Genomic DNA, 20,432 nt, shown 5'->3' with positions numbered 1-20,432 from the left:
GACCGTTGCACATCAGCCACCACACAGGCTTGACAGAGCTAGGACTTTATCCAGTGGCAAGGATTGACCAGGACTGGAGACCTGCTCGGCTGCACGGACCTAGTGCGCACAGACCCAGTGTGGGCTGGCCTGTGCTGCCCCTGGGCCATCGGCTCTTCTGGGCCCTGTACCCTCATTCGCCACACCTCCGCCACGATCTCTCAGCGCTCCTCCACCACAAAACACTCGCCGCACCTCCGCCATGATCTCCCACCGCACATCCACACCAAACATTTGCCGAACCTCCGCCACGATCACCCACCGAATCTCAGCCATGATCCCTCAATGCCCCTCCGCCTCGATCACTCACCACACCTCCGCCACGACCATGAGCAGAGGAGCGGGACGGTCGTGGCGGAGGTGTGGTGAGTGATCAGATTCCCCACACCAGCTGTGTCAGACGGTTCTATAGTAAGTTATAAGCATCCAGACACAACCCAAACCCAGCACTGGTCCATGAATGGGAACACCCGATTGGCACAGTCCAGGTTTATATCTCCCACTTCCATGGAACTACCTGTACAATTCTGAATCGCTTCCTGGATTATAACCACAGGTATCTGGGCTGTACAACAATTGTTTTCAGTCTAATGAAACAGAGCTGAGAGCCTGTACAGTTAACAGAATGTCCCAGATGTATCTGAGGGAGCGACAATGTATCTCTCGATCACCAGCAACACGGTTCTAGAGAATTCAACGCACCAAAACAAAATAACCGATTATTGAAATGTCTCCTGTCACACTCCTCTCCTGGTGCCTGCAATAGCTGCACTTTGTGACACTCCTCAAATCCTCACTGTCAGGCTGTGTTTCCACTGTTCACTGTCCAAGAACAGACACTGTGAGATTGGAACTGAATCAGGAACATTCACTACTGATTTGGGGAAAGAAAGCAGCACTGATTTGAAAGAGCGAGGTGATTTACTTTCTCTGTTACCTTACACCGTACACACACAGCCCGAGAATGGCCTCTCCCTTCCCCCACTCACTCTATGTTCCAAAACTAGTTCCTGCTGCACTCTGCCCCTCACAGACAGCCCCCGACTGAAGCTGAACTTACCCCGACTCAAAGCCCATCTGCGGACACAGTGCCAATGCGATGAGCTGCTGGAAGGAGGCTGCTGTTTGCTCCCTTACTCGGGCCCGGGATATCTCCGCTCCCTGATGTGTTCAACGATCATCAGCCGAGCACAGAGGAAACGGCAGCCGCTGACAGAGCTGGGGGAGCGGAGCTCGTCTGGGCCCTTCCCGTCGGTTTAAACACTGTGTGGGGAGGGGAGGAGCAGCATGTTTTTAGCACATGCTTAGACCATCTTTTTGTCACAAATTAAATGTGCAAAAATGGGATTGTTTCATAAGTTGATTTTATCTCTAATTAAATAGGCCACATTGAGAGGATTTTAATTATAATCCGAATTACCAACAAAATGATTCAGTGAGCCGGACACTGGAGTGGGATTTCCTGAAGAGTTTTACTCTTTCCGTCAGTCTCTGGTGTGTGAGTGTGCCCCTGTCATTTCTGATAGGGGACTATGGGTTTTACTTGCTGCATATTATTGTTCTGATAACTGGGTGTGTGTTTTATTCTGTACCTGTCAGTCTCTGCTATGGGAATGTGGGTTTTATTCTGTACCTGTCAGTCTCTGCTCTGTGAGTGTGGGTTTTATTCTGTACCTGTCAGTCTCTGCTATGTGAGTGTGGGTTTTATTCTGTACCTGTCAGCCTCTGCGATGCGAGTGTGGGTTTTACTGAACCTGTCAGTTTCCAGTATGCGAGTGTGGGTTTTTATCCTCAGTTTATGGTGGGAGAGTGTAGGTTTTATTCTGTACCTGTCAGTCTATGTTGTGAAAGTGTGCATTTTACTCTGTACCTGTCAGTTTCTAATTTGTGAGTGTAGGTTTTTTTCTGTACCTGTCAATCTCTGGAATGTGAGTTTGGGTTTATTCTATTTTAATCTGGCTATGAACCCTGCTCCCTCGCGGCATAGGTGTCCTCTGGAAATACACTCAGCAGATCAGTACGAATCTATTGCCAATTAGTCAAAAGTTTCAGATAAATGCACAAAATGCACAAACTGCTTCAAAAACAGACACAGGCTGTCAAAAATAATGAAAAACAAGGCCCAGTAGATTGAGAGAGAGAGAGCTCGGGCTGGTGGGAATCCATCACTGGATCGTTCACACAAGCCGAGTGGATTAATTTGGTGATAGTACGAATTCACTGGTAGGTATTCGGTGAGTAAGGTAAATAATCACCAGATTGGAATTTAGCTTTTGTCTTGTAACATCACAGATAAGTGGATCACAAGCAGGGTGGAGGAATTTGGTGATAGTAGGAATTCATTGCAAATTATTGACCTGGTGAGGAAATTGACTGAGCTGTAGGAGACAGAGGGTAGGGACAAAGGTTGGTTCTCAAGTTGGCAGGATGTGGTGTCCCACAGGGATCTATTTTGGGGCTTCAACTATCCTCAGTATTTATTAATGACTTAGTTGATGGCATAGAAAGACATATATCGAAATTTGCCGCTGACACAAAAGATAGCCGGCATTGCAGGCAGTGTAGTTGAAAGCATCAAATTACAAAGGGATAGCGATAGATTAAGTTAATGGGCAAAACTGCGTCAAATCGATTCAATGTAGACACTTTGGACATAAAAAAGATACAAGAGGGTACATTGTAAATGGTGGAAAGCTAAAAACAATGGAGGTCCACAGAGACTTGGGAGTCGAGGTACATGGATCATTAAAATGTCATGAACAAGTACAGAAAATAATCAGAAAGGCTAATGGAATGCTGGCTTTTACATCTCGAGCACTAGAATACTAGGGGGTAGAAGTTATGCTGCAGCTATACAAAGCCCTGGTTAGCCAACACCTGGAGCACTGAGAGCAGTTCTGGGCACCATGCCTTAGGAAGGTTATATTGGCCTTGGAGCGAGTGCAGCGTAGATTTACCAGAATGATACTCACTCCAAGGTTTAAGGTATGAGGAAATATTACACAAATTAGGACTGTATTCACTAGAATTTAGGTTAAGGGCTGATCTGATCGAAGTTTAAGATATTAAGCGGAACAGATGGGGTAGATCGAGAGAAACTATTTCCGCTGGTTGGGGATTCTCGGACTCGGGGCATAGTCTAAAAATTAGAGCCAGAACTTTTAGCAGTGAAATGAGGAAACACATTTATATATAATGGGTGGTAGAAGTTTGGAACTTGCTTCCTCAAACACCAATTGATGCTAGGTCAGTTGTTAATTTTAAATTGGAGATTGATAGCTGTTTGTTAACTAAAGGTATTAAAGGATCTGGTCAAAGGTGGGTATATGGAGTAAGGTCGCAGATCAGCCATCATCTCACTGAATGGGGGAACAGGCTCGAGGAGCTGAATGGCCTGTTCCTGTTCCAATGTTCGTTCCTCCACTTTATCTCCAGTGTCACCATCAAGCACTCCAAGGGCACATACAATACTGAGCACCCTCTACATTACCTTGGCATTACTACTGTCACTCTGTCCCCAGCCCTACTCCAAACCATTTCTGTTCCTGAATTTATAAACTAGGAAAACGTAGAAACGATAAATCCTCAGGACTGGATGAATTGCATCCGCGCAAAATAAACCATGCAAAGGAAGAGCCCATCGAGAGAATTGTGTTCAGTTCTGGACCTCACGAATTATGTATTAGCTTTGGCGGGGGTGCAGCACAGATTCAGCAGATTGATACCGGGGCAAAAAGGGTTAATTTATGAGGACAGGTGGCATAGACAAGTCTTTTACTTCCTTGAGGATAGAAAATGAAGGATGATATCATTGACATGTTTAAGATGATAGAGAGATACTATTTCATCTGGTGGGAGATCCAGAACAAGGGGAATAAACTTAAAAGTTAAAGCTAGGCCGTTCAGGGGTGAGGCCAGGAGGCACTTTTTCACACAAAGGTTAATAGAAATCTGGAAATCTCTCCCCCAAAAAGCTGGAGCTCAACTGAAACGTTCAAGACTCAGACTGACTGATTTTTGTTAGGTTAGGTTCTGTGTGTCTGTGTATTGACACACAAAGACAAACACACACACACACACACACACACACACACAGACATGCTGAAACACACACATGGGTTAAGGGTGTAGGTGGACTGAAAGGGTTTAAGCAGACTTTTAAAGGCACTTGTTCGTCAGTCCGTCAGCCGATTTTGGGCCTGGTTTGGTACAAATCTGACCTCTCACCAAGGACTGTGTTTGAACTCCCCACATTCATTTTACACAAGTCCTTCAGATTGGTAGGAGTGAAAGCTCAGCGTTTTGACCCTCTGTGACACCCAGCCCATTGCTGAAGATTGTTTCGAGTGCTGTACCATGTCTTTTCAGAATTCACTACATAATTACATAGTATTTACTGCACAGAAACAGGCCATTCGGCCCAACATGTTCATGACTCTGTTTATACACACAAGCATTCTCTCACCTTAGTTCACCTCACCCTATCATATCCTTCTATTCCTTTCTCCCTCATGTACGTATCTAGCTTCCCCTTAAAGGCGCTCAGCTATTCACCTTAACTCCATGTGCTAGCAAGCTCTACATTCTAACCACTCTCTGGGTAAAGAGGTTTCTCCTGAATTCCTTATTGGATTTATTAGTGACTATCTTATATTTATGTCCCTAGTTTTGGACTCCCCACAAGTGATAACATCTTCTCTACATCGACCCCAACAAACAGCTACATAATTATAAAGATCTCTATGAGCCTTCTCTTTTCTAGAGAAAGAGCCCCAGCATATTCAGCCATTCTGGATACTTATAACCTCTCACTTCTGGTGTCATTCTTGAAAATCTTTTTTGCAACAGCCACAGTGCCTGTATATCTTTTTCATAATATGGAGACCAAAACTGAACACAGTATTCCAAGTGTGGTCTAAACAAGGTTCTATATACGTTTCACAAAACTTCTCTGCTTTGCAATTCTCTTACTCTAGAAATGAGACCCAGTGCTTTATTTACATTTCCATTGCTTTTAATGATTGGTGCATCTGTCCCCCTAGATCACTGGTGGGCAAAATATGGCCCATGGACCATATTCGGCCTGCCAAGACATTCTAACCGGCCCGCTGGATGGGACAGAAATCGAACGCGAGCCGGAGCTCGAGCTGCACATTCGTCTTTCCACTTTCACTTCTCATGAGTCAGTGATAGAACCGAACTGCAGACAAGGAAAAAACATAGTAATAAATTCAAATTAATAAATATCCAAAGCGATTCTCTCTGGCCCGATCTTAACAGGATCCGTTCCGTAATTCTAGACTCCAATGGCAGATGTCGGTACCCAGAATGCAGTGCGTACTAGAATATGCCCTATCCAATTTAGAGCGGAGTCATGGCTGCTCATCTCCACAAATCTTTTACCAAAGAGGGTGACTGGTGCTGCATCTTTCCTCTCCCGGTACAATGGCAGGGGCGCTCTCATCTCGCACCAATTGGGACGGCATTAGTAATCTTTGCAGAGGGACATAATGATGACTGAGGTGGGACATTGATGCTGACACAGACTCTGAAGAGGGTACAGTTCTATTTCACAGCACTGATTTACAGAGACCAGAAGATACCACAACATTTTCAACATTTATCTTTGATTCATTTCTAAGCAGTATCAGATACATGTTGTGTATGTAAGATAGCATGACTACTACATGAATTTATGTTTATGCTATGTTCTAAAATTTTTGCGCACGGTCCCTTTAAATTTGCTGCACAGCCGGGCACGATGCAGCCACACATGCGCAGTGTCTCTTCCAGTGGCAGGAGCTGGGGATCGGTCTGCGTGGGACCCAGCGATTGATGGAATATTGGTGGGCGGCACTCAACAGCTCACCAAAACTTTGTTAAGTGGTCCTCCAGCCCAAATAATTGCCCCCCCTGCCCAAGCTCTCTTTGCTCCTCAACAGCATTTAGACACTTTTTTTTCCAAAAATGGGAGACTTGCATTTATATTGCACCTTTCACGACCACCAAACATTTCAAAACGCTTTAAAGCAAATGAAGTACTTTTGGAGTGTAGACACTGTTGGAATGTGGGAAATGCAACAGCCAATTTGCACACAACAAGCTCCCACAAACAGCAATGTGATAAGAACATAAGAAATAGGAGCAGGAGAGGACCATTTAATAAGATCATGGTTGATCTGATCATGGACTCAGTTCCACTTCCCTGCCAACTCCCCATCACCTTGTATTCCCTTATCACTCAAAAATCTGTCTATCTCCGCCTTAAATATATTCAAAGACCCAACCTCCACAGCTCACTGGGGCAGAGAATTCCATAGATTTATAACCCTCAGAGAAGAAATTTCTCACCTCAGTTTTAAATGGGCGGCCCTTTATTCTAAGACTATGTCCCCTAGTTTTAATTTCCTCAATGAGTGGAAATATCCTCTCTGCATCCACCTTGTCGAGCCCCCTCATTATCTTATATGTTTCAATAAGATCACCTCTCATTCTTCTGAACTCCAATGAGTATAGGCCCAACCTATCTTCATAAGTCAATCTCTCATCTCCAGAATCAACCTAGTGTACCTTCTCTGAACTTCCTCCAATGCAAGTATATCCTTACTTAAATACGGAGACCAAAACTGTACGCAGTACTCCAGGTGTGGCCTCACCAATACCCTGTACAGTTGGAGCAGGACTTCTCTGCTTTTATACTCTATCCCCCTTGTAATAAAGGCCAACATTTCATTAGACTTCCCGATTACTGGCTGTACATGCATGTTAACATTTTGTGTTTCATGCACAAGGACCCCCAGGTCCCTCTGTACTGTAACACTTTGCACTTTTTCTCCATTTAAATTGTAATTTCCTTTTCTATTTTTACTGCCAAAGTGGATAACCTCACATTTTCCCACATTATACTCCATCTGCCATTTATGCCCATTCACTTAGCCTGTCTATATCCCTCTGCAGATTTTTTGTGTTCTCCTCACAATTTGCTTTCCCATCCATCTATGTATCATCAGCAAACTTGGCTACCTTACACTCGGTCCCTTTATCCAAGTCATTAATATAGATTGTAAATAGTTGAGGACCTAGCACCAATTCCTGTGGCACCTCACTAGTCACTGTTTGCCAACCGGAAAATTATCCATTTATCCCGACCCTCTGTTTTCTGTTAATTAGCTAATCCTCTTTCCATGCTAATATATTACCCCCTATCCAGTGAACATTTATCTTGTGCAGTAATCTTTTATCTGGCACCTTATCGAATGCCTTCTGGAAATCCAAATAAACCACATCCACTGCTTCCCCCTTATCCAACCTGCTCGTTACATCCTCAAAGAATTCCAGCAAATTTGTCAAACATGATTTTCCTTTCATAAAACCATGCTGACTCTGTTTGATTGAATTATGCTTTTCCAAATATCCCACTACTGCTTCCTGAATAATGGACTCGAGCATTTTCCCAACGACAGATGTTAGGCTAACTGGTCTATAGTTTCCTGCTTTTTGTCTGTCTCTTTTTTTAAATAGGGGCATTACAGTTGCGGTTTTCCAATCTACTGGGACCACCCCAGAATCCAGGGAATGTTGGTAGATTACAAACAATGCATCCACTATCTCTGCAGTCACCTCTTTTAAGACCCCAGGATGTAAGACATCAGGTCCTGGGGACTTGTCCACCTTTAGTCCCATTATTTTATTGAGCACTACTTCATTAGTGATAGTGATTGTATTAAGTTCCTCCCTCCCTATAGCCCTTTGATTATCCACTATTGGGATGTTTTTCGTGTCTTCTACCGTGAAGACCGATACAAAATATTTGTTCAATGTCTCTGCGATTTCCCTGTTCTCCATTATTAATTCCTCAGTCTCATCCTCTAGGGATAACGACCAGACAATCTGTTTTTGTAATGTTGAAGGATAAATATTAGCCAGGAGACTGGGAATAACTCCTCTGCTCTTCCTCGAAATAGTGTTATGGGACCTTTTACATACACCTGAGGGAGCAGACGGGGCTGCGGTTTATCACTTCTGAAAGACGGCACTCCCTCAGCACTGCACCGGATTGTCAGCCGAGGTTTTGTGCTCAAATCCCTGGTGTGGGAATTGAACCCACAATTTTATAACTCAGGTGAGAGTGCTACTCACTGAGCCACAGCTGACACTGAGTTCGTGGCCTCCTTATTCCACCTACCAAAATGCACCACGTCACAGCTATTTATATTGGAAATATAATCATAGAAGTTTACAGCACGGAAGCACATTTTGGCCCATCGTTTCCATGCCAGCCAACAAGAGGCTATCCAGCCTAATCCCACTTTTCAGCTCTAGGTCCATAACCCTGCAGGTTATGACACTTCAAGTGCACATCCAAGTACTTTTTTTTTTAATGTGGTGAGGGTTTCTGGCTCTTCCACCCTTTCAGGCAGAGTTCCAGACTCCCACAACACTCTGCGTGAAGAAATTTCCCCTCAAATCCCCTCCAAACCTTCTACCAATTACTTTAAATTTATGCCCCCGGGTTGTTGACCACTCTGCTAATGGAACTAGACCCTTTCTATCCACTATATCTAGGCCCCTCATAATTTTATACACCTCAATGAGGTCTCCTCTCAGTCTCTGTTCCAATGAAAACAAATCCAGCCTATCCAATCTGTCCTCATAGCTAAGATTCTCCACTCCCAGCAACATCCTCGTAAATCTCCATTGTACCCTCTCCAGTGCAATCACGTCCTTCCTGTAATACTGTGACGAGAACTGCATGCAGTGCTCCAGCTGTGGCCTAACCAGGTTTTTTTTTTAAAAACAGTTCAAGTATAAACCCCTGCTCTTGTATTCTGTGCTTTAGCGAATAAAGGCAAGCATTCCGTACGCATTCTTAACCACCTTATCTACCTGTACTGAGACATGCATTCCAAGGTCTCTTTGTTCCTCTACACTTCTCAGTGTCCTACCATTTAATGTGTATTCCCTTTCCTTGTCAGCCCTCCCCACATGCATTTCCTCATCCCTCTCTGGATTAAATTCCATTTGCCAGTGTTTTGACCAGTTGATTGATATCTTCCTGCAGCCCGCAGCTTTCTTCATTATCAAACACACAGCCGATTTTAGTATCATCTGCAAACTTCCTAATCATACCCCCGATATTCAAGTCTAGATCATTAATGAATATCACAAAAAGCAAGGGACCTGGTACTGAGCCCTGCGGAACCCCACTGGTAACATCCTTCCAGTCACAAAAACATCCATCAACCATTACCCTTTGCGTCCTGCCTCTGAGCCAATTTTGGATCCAACTTACCACTTTGCCCTGGATCCCATGGGTTTTTACTTTTGTGACCAGTCTGCCATGTGGGACCTTATCAAAAGCTTTGCTAAAAGATATATACACAACATCATATGCTTGGCTCTTAGCAACCCTCCTATTACCTCCTCGAAAAATTCAATCAAGTTAGTTAGACACGACCTTCCCTTAACAAATCCGTGCTGACTGTCCTTGATTAATCTGTGTCTTTCTAAGTGAAGATTTATCCTGTCCTTCAGGATTCTTTCCAATAATTTTCCTACCACTGAGGTTGGGCTGACTGGTTTGTAATTACTCGGTCTATCCCTTTCTCCCTTCTTAAACAAAAGTACCACATTAGTAGTCCTCCAGCACCATATCTAAAGCCAGAGAGGATTGGAAAATGGTGGTTGAGCAGTTATAATGAGGGATGTTCAAGAGGCCAGAATTTGAGGAGCAAGACATCTTGTGGGGTTGTGAGGCAGAAAAAGATTACAGAGATAGGGAGGAGCAAGACCACGGAATGATTTGTAAACAAGGATGAAAATTTTGAAATCGAGGCTTTGTTTAACTGGGAGCCAATGTAGGTCAGAAAGCACAGGAGTGACGGGTGATCTTGACTTGATGCGGGTTAGTACATGGGCTGCTGAGATTTGGATGACTTCAAGTTTACGTAGTGAGGAATGTGGGAGACCGGCCAGGAGTGAATTGGAGTAGTCAAGTCTAGAGGTAACAAAGGCATGAGTGAGGGTTTCAGCAGCACAAGAGCTGAGGCAGGAGCGGAGGTGGGTAATGTTACGGAGGTGGAAAAAGGCGGTTTCAGTTATGCCACGGATATGTGGCTGGAAACTCATTTCAGGGTCAAATATGACACCTAGGTTGTGAGCAATCTTGTTCTCCCTCAGATTGATGCTCGGGAGAGGGATGGAGTCTGTGGTTAGGGACCGCAATTTATGGCGGGGACCAAAGATATTGGCTTCGGTCTTCCCAATATTTAATTGGAGAAAATTTCTGCTCATCCAGTACTGGATGTTGGACAAGCAATCTGACAATTTAGATACCAAGCATGGGTCGAGACAAGTGGGGGAGAGGTGGAGCTGGGTGTCGTCAGTGTACATGTAGAAACTGACTCCGGGTTTTTAGATGATATCGCCAAGGGGCAGCATATAGATGAGAAATAAGAGGGAAACAAGGACACCAGAGGTAACAATGCAGGAGTGGGAAGAGAAGCCATTGCACGATATTTTCTGGCTACGATTAGATAGGTAAGAATGGAACCAGGTGAGTGCAGTCCCACCGAGCTGGACACTGGTGGAGAGGTGTTGGAGGAGGATGGAGTAGTCAACTGTGTCAGAGGTGCAGCAGAGGTTAGAACCTAAAGCAAGTTTTCCACTAGATTAACAGTGACTCCAATCCACTTATGTTGCGTTATAAGAACACAAGAAATAGGAGCAGGCCATTCGACCCCTCGAGCCTGATCCGCCATTCAATATCATAGCTGATCTTCTACCTCAACTCCACTTTCCTCATATTCCTTCATCCCTTAATATTCAAAAAAGTGTATCAACTTCTGTCTTGAATATGCTCAAAGATTGAGCATCCATAGCCCTTTGGGGTAGAGACTTCCAAAGATTCACCACCCTATTTATTTTCATCTCAGTCCTAAATGGCCGACCACTTATTCTGAGACTGTGACTCCTGGTTCTAGACTCCCAGCCAGAGAAAATATCCTTCCTGCATCAACCCTGTCAAGCCCTGTAAGGATTGTGCATGTTTCAATTAGATCACCTTTCATTCTTCTAAACTACAGAGAATATAGACCTCGTCTACTCAATCTCTCCTCATAGGACAGTCCTACTACCCCAGGAATCAGTCTGGTGAACCTTCGTTTCTCAATGGCAAGTATGTCCTTTCTTAGGCAAGGAGACCAAAACTGTACACATACTCCAAATGTGGTCTCACCAGGGCAGTATGTAATTGCAGTCAGACATCTTTACTCTTATATTCAAATCCTCTTATAATAAAGGTCAACAAACCATTTTCTTTAATTGCTTCCTGTACCTGCAGGTTAATTTTCAGTGATTCATATACATGGACACCCAGGACTCTCTGAACAACAGCATTTTCCAATTTGTCAGCATTTACAAACTACTCTGCTTTTCTATTTTTCCTACCAAAGTGGATAACTTCACATTATATTCCATTTTCCATCTTCTTACCCACTCACTTAGCCCTTTGAAGTTTCTTTGCATTTTGCATCATCCTCACAACTTACATTCCCACCTAGCTTTGTATCATCAGCAAATGTGGATATCATCCAAATCATTGATATAGATTGTGAATAGCTGGGGCCCAAGCCCTGATGCTTACGGTACCACTCCACGAGTTACAGCCTGCCAACCCAAAAATTACCCGTTTATTCCTACTCTGTTTTCTGTCCGTTAACCAATCCTTAATCCATGCTCGTGTCCACAGTAAATGACACAAGGTCAGCCCGCTGGATGGAACCTCGGGCGCCCTGAGCTTGATCACCGGTGTCTCCAGTCCCGATTACCCCCTTACATCAATCTCCCCTCACTTTTATACCCTGCAGTTATCCACCTCTGGCACTGGACTCATCTTTGTCTTCTCTGCTGGGTTTGGGCAGGAAGCTGGGAAAAGACAGCTGGAACTTCTCTAATCTGTGATTTACAAGGACACTTTCCCTGGTTCCCAGCAGTTACTTTTCTTCAGTAATTTTCCCATTATCCTTAAACTCCCCTGCCTGCTGTTGGTTGTTATTTCTTATAGTTTCATAATTATAGGTATAAACATCACACATTACAATCTAACCTATTCTATTACTCACTCTGGTTTAAGCTTATATTGTCCTCTACTATTTTATGCTTTGAGAACCAATCCTCAATCCATGTGAGTATATTACCCCCAATCCTATGAGCTCTAATTTTGTTTAATTATCTCTTATCGAATGCCTTCTGAAAATCCAAATACACCATATCCACTGGTACCCCCCTTATCTATTCTGCTAATTACCACCTCAAAACACACTAACAGATTTGTCAAACATGATTTCAGTTTTATAAATCCGTATTGACTCTGCCCAATCCTATTATTATTTTTAATAGTGCCCTGTTGCCACATCCTTATAATAGATTCTAGCATTTTTCTTACTACTGATGTCAGGCTAACTGGTCTGTGGTTCTTTGTTTTCTCTCCCCTCCTTTCTTAAATAGTGGGGTTATATTTGGTACCTTCCAATTCGCATGTAGGGAGAGAGAGCGAATGAGTGAGAGGAAGATTGACACAGAAGGGAGAGAGAGCTGGACAGAGTGAGATCAAACAGACAGCAAAGTAAGTAAGACAGAGAGAGACTTAAATCCAAAAGGGGGAGTGGGAGAGACAGAATGAGGCAGAGAAAGAGAGGAAAGGAAGAGAAGGTATTGGCCGGGATGGCAAGAGAGAAGAGAATGAGGTAGAGAGAAGAGAGATGGGTGAAAGAGGCAGAGAGAGGTAGACTGAGAGCATAGCAGAAAGAGGGACAGAGAAGCAGAGATTAGAAAGGTGGAAAGAGTGAGAGACAGTGAGGCAGAGAGAAATGAGAGAGGTCGAGCTCTTATTGAATGGCGGAGCAGGCTCGAGGGGCAAAATGGCCTACTCCTGCTCCTATTTCTTATGTTCTTAATAGAGCAAATGTGAATTAGAGAGAGAGAGAACAAGGTGGGGAGAGAGAGAGAAATTGAGAAAGAAACAGGTGGAGATATGAGAGTGCTTCTTCGGCAGCCCCTCCCAAACCCTCGACCTCTACCATCTAGAAGGACAAGGGCAGCAAGCACATGGGAACACCACCACCAGCACGTTCCCCTCCAAGTCACACACCATCCTGATATGTAAGAATATCACCGTTCCTTCGTCGCTGGGTCAAAATCCTGGCACTTCCTCCCTCATCATCATCATCATAGGCAGTCCCTCGAATCGAGGATGACTTGCTTCCACGTCAAAAAGTTCACAGGTGTTTCAATGAAGGACCTAAAATTCCAGGTCTCGTACTACATGTTGAAGGGTGGAAGATGCCTGTGCGTAGATTTCTTTTAGCGTGTGGAGACCGTTGCACACCAGCCACCACACGGGCTTGACAGAGCTAGGTCTTGGTCCAGTGGCAAGGATTAACCAAAACGACTGGAGACCAGCTCTGCTGCACGGACCTAATGCGCACATATGTCGCAGTGTGGACGGCCTGTACTGCCCCTGGGGCCTAAACTCACGCCTCTCCTGGGCCTCGGTGATATCCCTCGCCGCTCCACCACACGGACTGCAGCGGTTCAAGAAGGTGGCTCACGACCATCTTCTCAAGGGCAATTAAGAGATGGGTAATAAATGCTGGCCTTGCCAGCAAGGCCCACATCCCATGAACGAATTAAAAAAAACGTCACATTCTCTTTTCAAGAGGAAGAGACTCAGCCTGTTCATCATTTCCTAATAGGCATAACCTCGCATTTCTGGTATCATAATTGTAAATCTAAATTCCACTCTCGCCAATCCCTCTATATCCTTTTTATAATATGGAGATCACAATTGTACACAGTACTCCAAATGTGGTCTAACCGAGGTTCGATACAAGTTCAGCATAACTTAGCTACTTTTCAATTCAATCCCCCTGGAAATAAACCCGAGTGCTTGGTTTGCTCCTTTTTAACGGCCTTATTAACCTACGTCGCTACTTTTGGTGATTTTTGCATTTGTATTCCGAGATCACTTTGCTCTTCTGCCCTATTTAGATTCTGGTTTTCCAACTAATATGTGACCTCCTTATTTCTGTTACCAAAATGCAATACCTCATTTATCAGTGTTGAAATTCATTATATGCCAATTCGGCAAGTATATTAATGTAATAAGACATGTAGTACAGCACGGATTAGATACAGAGTAAAGCTCCCTCCACACTGACCCATCAATCACTCCCAGGGCATAGACAACACGGGTTAGTGACAGAGTAATGCTCCCTCTGCACTGTCCCATCAAACATTCCCAGGTCATATATAGCACGGGCAAGGTACAGAATTAAGTTCCCTCTACATATATAGAGTAAAGCTCCCGTTATACTCCCCATCAAACACTCCCAGGCCAACTACAGCCTGGTTTAGATATATAGAGGAAATGTCCTTCTACACCCTCCCAGGGCAGTTTCCAGTGGGCTTCTGCAGGGCTCAGTAGCTGGTCCCTTGCTTTTTGTGATATATATATATGATATATATATAATCAATGATTTGGACTTGAATGTAGAAGGTATGATTAAGAAGTTTGCAGAGGATACAAAAATTGGCCCTGTGCTTGATAATGAAGAAGCGGTAGACTGCAGGAAGGTATCAATGGACTGGTCAGGTGGGCAGAACAGTGCCAAATGGAACTCAATCCGGAGAAGTGTGAGGTAATGCATTTGGGGAGGGCTAACAAGGAAATGGAATACATAATAAATGGTAGGACACTGAGAAGTGGAGAGGGACAAAGGGACCTTGGAGTGCATGTCCACAGATTCCAGAAGTAGCAGGACAGGTAGATAAGGTGGTGAAGAAGGCATACGGGATACTTGCCTTTATTAGCCGAGGCATAGAATAGAAGATTAGGGAGGTTATGCTTGAACTATGTAAAAAACTACTTAGGCCACAGTTAAGAGTACTGCGTGCAGTTCTGGTCACCACAGTACAGGAAAGATGTGACTGCCCCAGAGAGGGTAGAGGAAATTTACGAGGATGTTGCCTGAACTGGAGAATTTTAGCTATGAGGAAAGATTGGGATAGGCTGGGGTTGTTTTCTTTGGAACAGAGGAGGCTTAGGAGACCTAATTGAGGTGTATAAAATTATGAGGGGCCTAGATAGAGCAGATAGGAAGGACCTATTTCCCTCAAGGGGCATAGATTTAAAGTAAGTGGTAGGAGGTTTATTAGGGATTTGAGGAGAAATATTTTCACCAAGGTTGGTGGGGGTCTGAAACTCACTGGCTGAAAGGGTAGCAGAGGCAGAAACCCTCATAGCATTTAAAAAGTACTTGGATATGCACTTGAAGTGCCGTAACCTACAAGTCTACGATCCAAGAGCTGGAAAGTGGGATCAGGCTGGAAAGCTCTGTCAGCAAGCACGGACATGATGGGCCGAATGGCCTCCTTCCGTGCTGTAAATTTAATCATAGTGAAACACTCGGTCACTGAGAGTAATACCGAACGGCCCTGAGCTGCAAGATTACAGAGAGTACAACAGGCAAGCGAGGGTTAAATGTGGGACGTTGTTTCTCTGATTCTCTGGCACTGTCCCGCAGTGTGGGATTAATAGTGTGTCTGTCTGTGGTACAATATCAGAGAGAGACTTTAACTTCTGTCCCCCACAAGGATAAAAGCAGACTTCACAGGTCAGTCTGGAACTGATACTGTGCATGGCTCTCTCTCGCGCTCGTACTGTTTGTGAAGGCGGGATACTGTTATTTCACGTGATGTGGACACACTTGTGAGTACAACACTGGCACATAGAAACATAGAAAATAGGTGCAGGAGTAGGCCATTCGGCCCTTCAAGCCTGCACCGCCATTCAACGAGTTCATGACTGAACATGCAACTTCAGTACCCCATTCCTGTTTTCTCGCCATACCCCTTGATCCCCCTAGTAGTAAGGACTACATCTAACTCCTTTTTGAATATATTTAGTGAATTGGCCTCAACAACTTTCTGTGGTAGAGAATTCCACAGGTTCACCACTCTCTGGGTGAAGAAGTTTCTCCTCATCTCGGTCCTAAATGGCTTACCCCTTATCCTTAGACTGTAACCCCTGGTTCTGGGCTTTCCCAACATTGGGAACATTCTTCCTGCATCTAACCTGTCTAAACCCATCAGAATTTTAAACGTTTCTAGGAGATCCCCTCTCAATCTTCTGAATTCCAGTGAATACAAGCCCAGTTGATCCAGTCTTTCTTGATATGTCAGACACTGTTTCTCTCTCTGGTGCTACACATGACAGTGTGGCACTGTTACTGAGCGTAATATGGAGACACTGATGCCAAGTGTAAGACTGATAATGTGTGTGTCTCTCTCCCCCCACTGGTGTTATACATGAATGTGTGATACTAGTATTGACCCTAATATGCAGACAGTTAGGGTGTTTAAGACTGATACTATGCCTGTCTCTCTGCCGCTCACTCTGATAGCCATCTCTGGGTGATGAGGATGGGATGGATAGATCACTGTTAAATGTCCCTCAGTTTAGGAGGAGAGAGAGACAGACAAAGAGAGGTTGGTGGGGCGGTGAACACAATTTATATTTTCACGTTAATCAAACATATTTGCACATATGAAGGGAATGTAATGTTTGACAAATTTGCTAGAATTCTTTGAGGATGTAACGAGAAGGGTGGATTAAGGGGAACCAGTGGATGTGATGTATTTGGACTTCCAGAAGGCATTTGACAAGGTGCCACATAAAACATTACTGCATAAGATAAAAGTTCACAGGGTTGGGGTAATATATTAGCACGGATAGAGGCTTGGCTAACTAACAGAAAACAGAGAGTCGGGATAAATGGTTCATGCTCTGGTTGCCAATCAGTAACCAGTGGCGTGCCGCAGGGATCAGTGCTGGGACCCCAACTATTTATAATCTATATTAACAACTTGGAAGAAAGGACCAAGTGTAACGTAGCCAAGTTTGCTGATGATACAAAGATGGGAGGAAAAGCAATGTGTGAGGAGGACACAAAAAATCTGCAAAAGGACATAGACAGGCTAAGTAAGTGGGCAAAAATTTGGCAGATGGAGTATAATGTTGGAAATTGTGAAGTCATGCACTTTGGCAGAAAAAAAAAATCAAAGAGCAAGTTATTTTATAAATGGAGAAAAATTGCAAAGTGCTGCAGTGCAGCGGGACCTGGGGGTACTTGTGCATGAAACACAAAAGTTTAGTATGCAGGCACAGCAAGTAATCAGGAAGACCAATGGAATCTTGGCCTTTATTGCAAAGGGGATGGAGTATAAAAGTAGAGAAGTCTTGCTACAGTTATACAGGGTATTGGTGAGGCCACACCTGGAATACTGCATATAGTTTTGGTTTCCTTATTTATAAAAGGATATACTTGCTTTGGAAGCTGTTCAGAGAAGATTCACGAGGTTGATTCCGGAGATGAGGGGGTTGACTTATGAGGAAAGAATGAGTAGGTTGAGCCTCGACTCATTGGAAGTCAGAAGATTGAGAGGTGATCTTATCGAAACGTATAAGATTATGATGGGGCTTGACAAGATGGATGCAGAGAGGATGTTTCCACTGATAGGGGAGACTAGAACTAGGGGGCATAATCTTAGAATAAGGGGCCACCCATTTAAAACAGAGATGAGGAGAAATTTCTTCTCTGAGGGTTGTAAATCTGTGGAATTCACTGCCTCAGAGAGCTGTGAAAGCTGGGACATTGAATAAATTAAAAACAGAGATCGACAGTTTCTTAACCGAGAAGGGAATAAGGGGTTATGGGGAGCGGGCAGGGAATTAGACTAGAGTCCATGATCAGATCAGCCATGATCGTATTAAATGGCGGAGCAGGCTCGAGGGGCCCTATGGCCATACTTTTGCTCCTATTTCTTATGTTCTTATGTAAATTTGAGGTCATCCAAAACTCGGCAGTCCATGTCCTAACTTGCACCAAGTCCCGATCACCCATCACCCCTGTGCTCGCTGACCTACATTGGCTCCCAGTTAAGCAATGCCTCGATTTCAAAATTCTCATCCTTGTTTACAAATCCCTCTATGGCCTCACCCCTTCCAATCTCTAATCTCTTTCAGCCTCACAATGCCACGTGATGTCTGCGTTCCTCAAAATTGGCCCTCTTGAGCATTCCTGATTAGAACTGTTCAACATCGGTGGCTATGCCTTCAGCTGCCTGGGCCCCAAGCTCTGGAACTCCCTCCCTAAACCTCTCTGCCTCTGGACATTTCTTTCCCCCTTTAAGATGCCCCTTAAAGCTACTCTTTGACCAGATTTTGGTCATCTGCTGTAATTTCTTCTTATGTGGCTCGGTGTCAAATTTATTTGCTTTGTCTTATAACACTGAAGTGCCTTGGGACATTTTACTACGTTAAAAGCACTATATAAATAAAGTTGTTGTTGTTGAAAGCAATGGGAGCTCATACAACCAGAGCTCCCATTATTATCAATGAGAATACTCGATGTCCATTGATGGTTCAGGCCCACGTGATCCTAGGATACAAATACATACCTGGAAGACATGTTCCTGTACACTGCACTACGAAACTCGGACTCCGACCACAAACTATGTTCCTCTGAGACTACCAGGCAATTTTTTTTAAAATTCTGGTCAGATGCGTTCACCCAAAAGAAGCTTCCAACCACAATTTTCCGCCCAAAGTATTTGTTTAATTTCTTTGCCATTTCCTTGTTCCGCATTATAATTTCTCAGCCTGTAGAGGACTCACATTTACTTTTGCTAATTTTTCCTTTTTAACATACCTACAAAAGGATTTAGAAACATAGACATAGAAAATAGGTGCAGAAGCAGGCCATTCAGCCCTTCTAGCCTGCACCGCCATTCAATGAGTTCATGGCTGAACATGAAACTTCAGTACCCCATTCCTGCTTTCTCGCCATAACCCTTGATCCCCCGAGTAGTAAGGACTTCATCTAACTCCCATTTGAATATATTTAGTGAATTGGCCTCAACTACTTTCTGTGGTAGAGAATTCCACAGGTTCACCACTCTCTGGGTGAAGAAGTTTCTCCTCATCTCGGTCCTAAATGGCTTACCCCTTATCCTCAGACTGTGACCCCTGGTTCTGGACTTCCCCAACATTGGGAACATTCTTCCTGCATCTAACCTGTCTAAACCCATCAGAATTTTAAACGTTTCCATGAGGTCCCCTCTCATTCTTCTGAACTCCAGTGAATACAAGCCCAGTTGATCCAGTCTTTCTTGATAGGTCAGTCCCGCCATCCCGGGAATCAGTCTGGTGAATCTTCGCTGCACTCCCTCAATAGCAAGAATGTCCTTCCTCAAGTTAGGAGACCAAAACTGTACACAATACTCCAGGTGTGGCCTCACCAAGGCTCTGTACAACTGTAGCAACACCTCCCTGCCCCTGTATTCAAATCCCCTCGCTATGAAGGCCAACATGCCATTTGCTTTCTTAACTGCCTGCTGCACCTGCATGCTAACCTTCAATGACTGGTGTACCATGACACCCAGGTCTCGTTGCACCTTCCCTTTTCCTAATCTGTCACCATTCAGATAATAGTCTGTCTCTCTGTTTTTACCACCAAAGTGGATAACCTCACATTTATCCACATTATACTTCATCTGCCATGCATTTACCCACTCACCTAACCTATCCAAGTCACTCTGCAGCCTAATAGCATCCTCCTCGCAGCTCACACTGCCACCCAACTTAGTGTCATCCGCAAATTTGGAGATACTGCATTTAATCTCCTCGTCTAAATCATTAATGTACAATGTAAACAGCTGGGGCCCCAGCACAGAACCTTGCGGCACCCCAATAGTCACTGCCTGCCATTCTGAAAAGTACCCGTTTACTCCTACTCTTTGCTTCCTGTCTGACAACCAGTTCTCAATCCACGTCAGCACACTACCCCCAATCCCATGTGCTTTAACTTTGCACATTAATCTCTTGTGTGGGACCTTGTCGAAAGCCTTCTGAAAGTCCAAATATACCACATCAACTGGTTCTCCTTTGTCCACTTTACTGGAAACATCCTCAAAAAATTCCAGAAGATTTGTCAAGCATGATTTCCCTTTCACAAATCCATGCTGACTTGGACCTATCATGTCACCATTTTCCAGATGCACTGCTATGACATCCTTAATAATTGATTCCATCATTTTACCCACTACCGATGTCAGGCTGACTGGTCTATAATTCCCTGTTTTCTCTCTCCCTCCTTTTTTAAAAAGTGGGGTTACATTGGCTACCCTCCACTCCATAGGAACTGATCCAGAGTCAATGGAATGTTGGAAAATGACTGTCAATGCATCCGCTATTTCCAAGGCCACCTCCTTAAGTACTCTGGGATGCAGTCCATCAGGCCCTGGGGATTTATCGGCCTTCAATCCCATCAATT

General features: G+C 44.1%; 2 protein-coding genes across 6 annotated transcripts in view; both read right to left on the bottom strand.

Annotated features, from left to right (window-relative positions):
• LOC139273731 (zinc finger protein 664-like) overlaps positions 1 to 20,432 on the bottom strand; it is a 316,000-nt gene that overhangs the window by 154,537 nt on the left and 141,031 nt on the right. The window lies entirely within an intron of this gene.
• The window catches only part of LOC139273724 (zinc finger protein 3-like), a 106,471-nt gene that overhangs the window by 56,482 nt on the left and 29,557 nt on the right, over positions 1 to 20,432 (bottom strand). The gene's annotated exons all lie outside the window — the stretch shown is intronic.

Source organism: Pristiophorus japonicus, chromosome 9 (assembly GCF_044704955.1).
Source record: "Pristiophorus japonicus isolate sPriJap1 chromosome 9, sPriJap1.hap1, whole genome shotgun sequence".
Taxonomy (NCBI): Eukaryota; Metazoa; Chordata; class Chondrichthyes; family Pristiophoridae; genus Pristiophorus; species Pristiophorus japonicus.
The sequence above is the reverse complement of the archived record's forward strand: the minus strand, read 5'-3'. Positions and strand labels throughout refer to the sequence as shown.